General features: G+C 51.3%; 1 protein-coding gene across 1 annotated transcript in view; it reads left to right on the top strand.

Moving 5' to 3' along the window:
* Positions 1-3,434: 3,434 nt before the first annotated feature.
* The window catches only part of VIL1 (villin 1), a 27,648-nt gene continuing 23,034 nt past the window's right edge, over positions 3,435-8,048 (top strand). The window contains exon 1 of the mRNA XM_007451416.1: positions 3,435-3,488. The gene's annotated coding sequence lies outside the window, so the exon portion shown is untranslated. The remainder of the gene's footprint in view (positions 3,489-8,048) is intronic.

Here is an 8,048-nt window from a genome sequence, read left to right as displayed (position 1 = left end):
GACCCCTGGTCTGGGAAGATCCCACATGCCACGGAGCAACTAAGCCCGTGTGCCACAACTACTGAGCCCACATGCCACAACTACTGAAGTCTGCGCACCTAGAGCCCATTCTCCGCAACAAGAGAAGCCCGCGCACCGCAACGAAGACCCAACACAGCCAAAATTAAATTAATTAATTAAATAAATTTTAAAAAATACACAAAGAAAGACAAATCCCAGTGTGAACACTCTACAAGACACTGCCCTCGACTCAGGTAAGCCCATGTCATAGAAAAAAGTAGCAGGACTCTTCTAGATTAAAAGATACTGAAGAGACATAACAATCAAAGGAAATGCATGATCTTGATTTGATCAAGAATCAATGAGGGCTTCCCTGGTGGCACAGTGGTTGAGAGTCCGCCTGCCCATGCAGGGGACACGGATTCGTGCCCTGGTCCGGGAAGATCCCACATGCCGCGGAGCGCCTGGGTCCGTGGGCCATGGCTGCTGAGCCTGCGCGTCCGGAGCCTTTGCTCCGCAATGGGAGGGGCCGCAGCGGTGAGAGGCCGCGTACCGCTAAAAAAAAAAAAAAGAATCAATGAAACCAGGTGTTACAGTCCTCCTGAGAAATCTGATTATGTATTTCATGGAAGATGATATTAGAAATAATTGTTAATGTTCTCAGTTGCAAAAATCGTATTACGGGGCTTCCCTGGTGGCGCAGTGCTTGAGAGTCCGCCTGCCGATGCAGGAGACGCGGGTTCGTGCCCCGTTTCGGGAAGATCCCACATGCCGCGGAGCGGCTGGGCCCGTGAGCCATGGCCGCTGAGCCTGCGCGTCCGGAGCCTGTGCTCCGCAAATGGGAGAGGCCACAGCAGTGAGAGGCCCGCATAACGCAAGGAAAAAAAAAAAAAAAAAAAAAAAAAAAAAAAATCGTATTACGGTTATGAAGGAGATTCTTCTACTTCTTAAGAGACGTATGACAAATATTTTGAGCTGACGTATAATAATACCTGCAACTTCCAAATATATATATATAGCAAATGTTAATTCTTGAGTCCATGGGTGTTTATTATTATACTATCATACTATTATTTCTACTTTTCTATAGGTTTGACATTTATCAAAATTAAGAAATTGGAAATAATTTTTAAAAACATATGTTCTCCTGACTTCCCTTGTGGTCCAGTGGTTGAGATTCCATGCCTGCACTGCAGGGAGTGGAGTTCAATCCTTGGTCTGGGAACTAAGATCCCACATGCCAAGAAAAAAAGTCCTACCCCAAAATTCTAAGGCTAAGTTAAAAGGCAAGCAATAAATTAGAGAAAACTATACCATACATTGCAAGCAGGTTACCAACCTTAATACATTAAATATATAAACAACTCCAACAAATCAGTTAAAAATTCACAGAAGACATAGCCTGTATATACATATTTAAGCCGCATCACTCGGCCTGCAGGATCTTAGTTCCCTGACCAGGGATTGAACCCAGCCCCAGCAGTGAAATCACCAAGTCCCAACCACTGGACCGCCAGGGAGCTCCCCAATAAATGTATTTTTTAAAATGGTCTATCTCACTGGTAATCAAAGAAATATAAATCAACAAAAAGACAATTTTCTTTTGGACATTCAAACTGACAGAAATTTTCTTAAAAGCTGGAGTCCAGTACTGGGCAAACAGGCAAATGCCTGTAGTGCTGGTGCGACTATAAATTAATGCGATTTTTCTGGAAGGCAGCTCGCCTATTCACATCTTCGACCCAGCAATCCCACTTTTAGAAGTTTATCCTAAATAAATAATAATGGATACAATCTATTGGCAAAGATTTAGCAACAAGAATACTTATCACAGCATTCTTAGTAGTATCAAGTAATTGGATATAATTCGAAAGTCCAATAATGAGCTATTGCTTACATAAGCTATGCTATCTATCTAATGGATTATCATGAGACAATTAAAATGACACTGCCGATTAGCATGTAACATGTCACAGTAAAAAGGATATATATGAAGACCGATAGATGATAGATAGATATTATATACATATAGTACACACACAGCATATGTACTGGGCAATAACTTGAAAGAAATGCTCCAAAATAAATTACCCAGATTTATCTCTGTAGTGGAATTATAAATGAGTTTTTCCTTTCCTTTTTGCCTGTCTGTATAATTGAGTGAACATATACCTTTTTTTTTTTTTTTTGAACATACACCTTTTATTCACACAAAAATGTGTTTTGTTTTGTTTTGTTTTGTTGCGGTACGCGGGCCTCTCACTGTGTGGCCTCTCCCGTTGCGGAGCACAGGCTCTGCTCTGGACGCGCGGAGCACAGACTCCAGACGCGCGGAGCACAGACTCCGGACGCGCAGACTCAGCGGCCATGGCTCACGGGCCCAGCCGCTCCGCGGCATGTGGGATCCTCCCGGACCGGGGCACGAACCCGTGTTCCCTGTATCGGCAGGTGGACTCTCAACCACTGCGCCACCAGGGAAGCTCTATTTCCTTAGAAACAAAATAGCACCTGCAGTGTGTTTATTCCTCTTATCAAACTGTGCGTGAGCTCACACACACACCTGCATGCACATGCGCACGTGTGCACACAAATGTACATTTGGTCTCTAGAACTCTTGGGAAGGTGTGGTCAGGAGAAGCAGCTGCCCTCACCCAGCCTGCTTCGGTGCGCCCTCCTAAGGCCCACAGTTCAGAGGTGACAGGAGAACTTCTGCAGCAGTGGAGGTTGGAGGCAGCTGCCCAGGGTGCTGAGTCTGTGGGCAACGCCGACCTCTGAGTGAGACCCGCTTCCTGAGAGGGCTGCGCTCCTTTCCCCTTCTGAGTGAGAAGCCCCCCAGGATCAGGTTCAGAAATGGAAGCTGTGGCTCCTGGGAGAGAGCAGCAGAGCAGAGTCCAAAGGCAACGGTTTATGGCAGCTCATAAAAACTCCAGGTGGAGCCAGCGCGTCTGAAGAGGGAGACAAGAAGAGCACTGTGCCCCTCTGAGCGCGCGACCTCTAGGGGTGCCAGTGTCCCATATGTCCTGGAAGGGCCCTAAGTCTGAACACCTGGCCCTGAATCCCTGGGTCCAGGGCTCCCCCACCCCAGGGCCACTCCCCCAGGGAAGGAGGGAGGACGGCAGTGCTGGCTCCTCTGGGTCGAAGGGAGGAAGTGTCCAGGTGCCCCTATCTTTCCTGGCAGATGCTGTCCACCTGCATCCCATTCTGCCTGGGCCCTGGGCAGAAACGCATCCCATCCCTGGGCACCTGCTCGGGAGCCAAGGGTGGGGCACCTTGGCTCTGGGCGTCAGGCAGTCGCTGGGCTCCTGGCTCCCAGGGACCTGGCGGGCACCTGCCTCCCCACCCCCTCACCCATTCTCTCTCTCTGTCTTCCCTTATATGGCAAAGGCAGTTCCTGGGGTGTGGGGGGGGGGGACAAAGGTCGCTCTCTTCCAGCCAGCCTGCCACAGCTCCCTGAGATCTCCCAGGTGGCAGCTGCCTCCTCCAGACAGGTAAGGCCACCCTGTGGGGACACACGGGACCACAGGTGGTGGGAGAGGACAGAACAGGGTCCCCTGCTCCTGGCGGGTAGCCTGGGGCCTCCTGCAGCTCCTTGGCGCGGGTGTGAGGGAGAGGCTTCGTTCTCTGGAGAGTCTGGAAAGGGCAGGGAGCCCAGTGTGGCTTCCTGGGCCTCCAAGGGAACGATTGTGAAGCTTCACCCCAGACAGCTGCTCTTTCCGACCCCCTCTTGCCGCCAGTCCCCACCCCACCTCAGGTGTCACCCATCCCCGCCCGACTGCCCTGGACTGAGGAGTATCTGGGGACTTCTAGATGTAGAACCCTCCAGTCCTGGGCAAACTGGGACTAGCTGGTCACCCTGACCTCACTCTCCCCCTAACCCCCGCGCCCACTGTCTCTTTGCTCATTTCTTCCTCATCTGAAATGGTTATGGTTTCTTTCTCTGTGTCCCCATTCCCTTGACATTCCTGGGACCTCAGGGCTCTCGTCTCCTGGATACTAGGGTGTGAGCAACAGCCATCAGGGATTGAATGGGCAAAGGCAGAGAGGGGGCAGGGGACTGGGGCCAACAGGACCCTGGGCCCTGCTCCAGGCTCGGCCACCCTCTCATGCACCTCTGCCCCATCTCTCCTCCACCAGGACCCGTCCCCTCAGCCTCACCAGGCACTGCGGCTCCATTCAGCTAAAATGGGGGGGGGGGCAGGGGAGGTGGGAGCCAAGTCCAGGTCAGGATCTTGGGATGTACTGACCACCCGCTTCCCAGGAAGCCTGTTCAGGCTCAGGGTGAGGCAGAGTCAGCAGGCTGGGGGCTGGGATATGTCCACTTCCTCTGCTCTCACGGGCCTAACAAAGCAGGAGGGTGTCCTTTGTTTGGGGACTGCCACATTCCTGTCCCGCTGAGAACTGCATGACTAAGAATGAAGAGCAGTGACAGCACTCTGGGGCTCTCTGGAGCCCCAACTCTGAGGACAAAACAAGGCAGCAGTTACTAAAGGAAAGATGGGACCTGGGGGCAGCAGGAGCCCTAACTCCCTCCACGGTCCCAAGAAGGGCCAGCCCTTCTATTCTGCGGTTCAGTCTTTCAGCTTCAAGAGTATTTATTGAGCACCTACTATGTGCTAGGATCTGGGGGCTACAGACAAATGTGTCTAGGTCCTTGACCTTGGGGACCTCAGACTTATATAAACAGATCCTCTCATCATCATGTGGTCAGGGGTCCAAGAGAGGCATCCGGCCAGGATGCCTTGGAATCCCTGAGGAGGGGTCCATAGTCTAGCTTGAGGATTCCGGAAAGGTATCTTGGAAGAAATGAGACCTAAATTGAGTCAAGAAGAGCACGTGAGTGTTGGCCAAGTGAAGACAGGTGGCGAGGGCACTGGAAAGGAAAACTAAAGGAGAAAGGAGGGACGTGAGGGGAGGGTGAGAAGCAGCATGGGTGGGTGGGGGGTGGCCAGGGCCAGTGAACAGTGTGGTGTTACTAGAAGCAGAGAGAGGTGGGGGTGTGTTGGGGGCAGACTGGAGAGGCATTCAGGTGGACAGAAGGGCCAGAGAGGGAGGGGTCCAGGCTGCTGCACCAATGGATGGCTTTGGGGTCTGGGAGTGTTGGTGCCCTTCCTCAAGGTGGGGACTGAGGAGAGAGGGGACCAGGAGTGAGGGGGGAGCCAGTGAATTCAAGCTGAGAGAGAAGACATCACATATCCAAACCCAGCGCTGTGCTGTCGGCATTGGGGCAGCATGGGACCCATATTCCTCCCAGCAGTTCAGGAGAGACTGGAGGCTGGGGAGGACCAGGGGGGCGGGCCAGAGGCATCTGCTCTGACCAACATCGACAGGGCAGGAGCAGTTGGCAGGTACCCTTGGAGCCTGAGTCCCCGTCTCGGGGCTGCCCTCCCCAGAATGCCCTTGCTCACCCCTTCCCTGTTCAAGATGCTGGAGGTCCCGAGTCCTGATTTCTCTCTAGGGAGGGAGAGCCCCAGCTTTTTCAAGCCCCTGCTTGCCAGAGTCTCCACTGCTTTGATGGACAAGAAGAGCCTCATCTTGTCTACCCTCTATTCCTCTTGCTGTTTCCTCCTAGACTCAGAGCATGTCTCTGTGGGACTTTAAATATTTATTTATTTATTTATTTGGTTGCACCGGGTCTTGGTTGCAGCAGGCGGGCTCCTTAGTTGTGGCACACAAGCTCTTAGTTGCGGCATGCATGTGGGATCTAGCTCCCTGACCAGGGATCTAACCCAGGCCCCCTGCACTGGGAGCACGGAGTCTTATCCATTGTGCCACCAGGGAAGTCCCCCTGGTGGGACTTTAGAGATCACCTAGTTGTCGACCGCCCACCTCATAGATGAAGAAACACAGCCATGTCTGTACAGCTAGTGAGGGTCGGTCTGTTTTGGTGAAAAGAGGGATGTGGACGAAGGTGGTGATTGAAATAAAACAGAAAACATCTTCCTCCTTTGTAACCAAATTGGTTCAACTGAACCAGGAGTCCTGGGAGCCCTGGGGTCTCTGTGGGTTGAGAAATACCTCATGGAAGAGGCCCTGGCCGACAGCAACATCAGACAGGACCCAGGCACAAGGGGCTCCTACATGTGCAGTGCTGGCCGTTGGCAGGTGGCCCTGATCTGCTGGAGGGGGCGCTAATCAAAGGCTGGCCAGGGAGACCTTGCCCCCAGATTCCACAATGCCAGGGAGAGGGGGGTCACCCTTTAGGACTCGGAAGAGGGAGTCTACCAGCAGTAAAAGACCACGTCATTGTTCCAAGGGGTGACTCAGACTCCAGGTGCAAGGAGAGATTAGATAGATTCCAGCTGTCAGTGCACGGAGGTGGGGACCACATGACCTTTCATTTATTATTCACTGATTCAAGGAGCATTCATGGAGGGCAACTCCATGCAGGGCTGGGTGGTAGGTTCGGTGGGGAATGGGGGGAGGGGCAGGAAACCAGGGACAAAAATAACCGGGGACAAGTGGCTCTCCTTAGCTCATCAGAATCACTGGGGAGTTTTAAAAGCACCTATGCCCCGCCTCCCAAAAGGCAGAAAATAAAGTACCCAAGACTGGGCCCCACCCAGGCCTAATTAAATTAGAATCCCTGGGGATATGGATACATCCTGAGCATCAGAGCATCAGTGTCGTTTAAAATCTCCCTAGGGAGAACGGAGCGAGAAGCGTGCTTCTCAGGGACGAGACTGGCTTGCCAGCACACGGATTCTTCTGAACTAAGATTTGCAATGTAGGGGGCGGACGTCCTGGTGTTTTTGTTATTGTTGTTTAGGTTCTAATTTGTCCCCTCTCCGGTCCTGATTACTGTACTCAGTAGATTTAGATGGCATGGACTTGAAATAAAGCACCTTTGTGTTAAAAAAAAAAGCTCCCTAGGTGATTCTGATGAGCAGCTGGAGTGGAGAACACAGCTACAGGTCAAAGGAATACAGCCACAACAGATACCATAAAAGAAGATTGGGGAGAGATTTCTTGCTGCTCAGTGGGTGGTGGGTGGTTCACATTGGAAGGATTCACTCATTCATTCATCCATCCATCCACTCAATCACTTTAACCCACACACCCAACCAACCACCCGACTACCCGCCCATTCATCCATCTGCCCACGCACCCACTCAGCAAAGTGCCAGCGGTGCTACATGCTGGTGATTCAGTACCGAACAAACAAACATGGTCCCACCGCATTTTGTGTGGGCTACCAGAACAGTAACTGCGGGGTGTCTGGAGCTAGCAAGAAACAGGAAACTGCTGCATACACTTTTCTTTTATTGTGGTAAAATACACAGAACATAAGATTTACCATTTTTACCACTTTAAAACATACAATTCAGTGACATTCAATACATTCACAATGCTGCACAGCCACTACCACTATCTAGTTTCAGAATGTTTTCATCATCCCAAATGGAAACTCCATACCCACTAGGAGTCGCTCCCCATTCCTCCCTTCCTCCCAGCCCCTGAAAACCACGAATCGCTTGCTATCTATGGATTTGCCTATTCTAGATATTTCATATAAATTCAATCATACAGTACCGGGCCTTTGTGTCTGACCTTTTTCACTGGGCCTAAAGTATTCAAGGTTCATCCACGTTGTAGTGTATATCGTGCTTCAATCGTTGTTTTTCAGCTGAATACCGTTCCATTGTGTGGAGAGACCACATTTTGTTGATCTGTTCATATGGCATTTGGATTGTTTCCACCTTTTGGCTATTGTGAATAGAGCAGCTATGAATTTCATGTACAAGTTTTTGTTTGAACGCCTGTTTTTTTCAATTCTTCTGGGTGCACACTGTTTGGGGCTAGATCAAGAAAGAAGGCCTTGATTGCCAGGCTAAAGAGTGGGGGGAGACTTTTTGCAGTAGGCGATGAGGGCAGGTATTTAAACAAGAATGACAAGATCAGAGCTGGGTGAGAAGGCTGGAGGATGGGCCCTGGCCAGTCAGGGCCCAGGGTGGGGAACCTCCCCCAGGTCCCTGAGCCCTGGCCTCGGGGCACTGTCGGGCTGGGCTGGAAGAGAGGCACTGAAACCGACGCACGCCCAGGCCCTCTTT

The sequence above is a fragment of the Lipotes vexillifer genome, unplaced genomic scaffold (assembly GCF_000442215.2).
Source record: "Lipotes vexillifer unplaced genomic scaffold, Lipotes_vexillifer_v1.1 scaffold1145, whole genome shotgun sequence".
Taxonomy (NCBI): Eukaryota; Metazoa; Chordata; class Mammalia; order Artiodactyla; family Lipotidae; genus Lipotes; species Lipotes vexillifer.
This window is presented reverse-complemented; position numbering and strand designations above follow the sequence as displayed.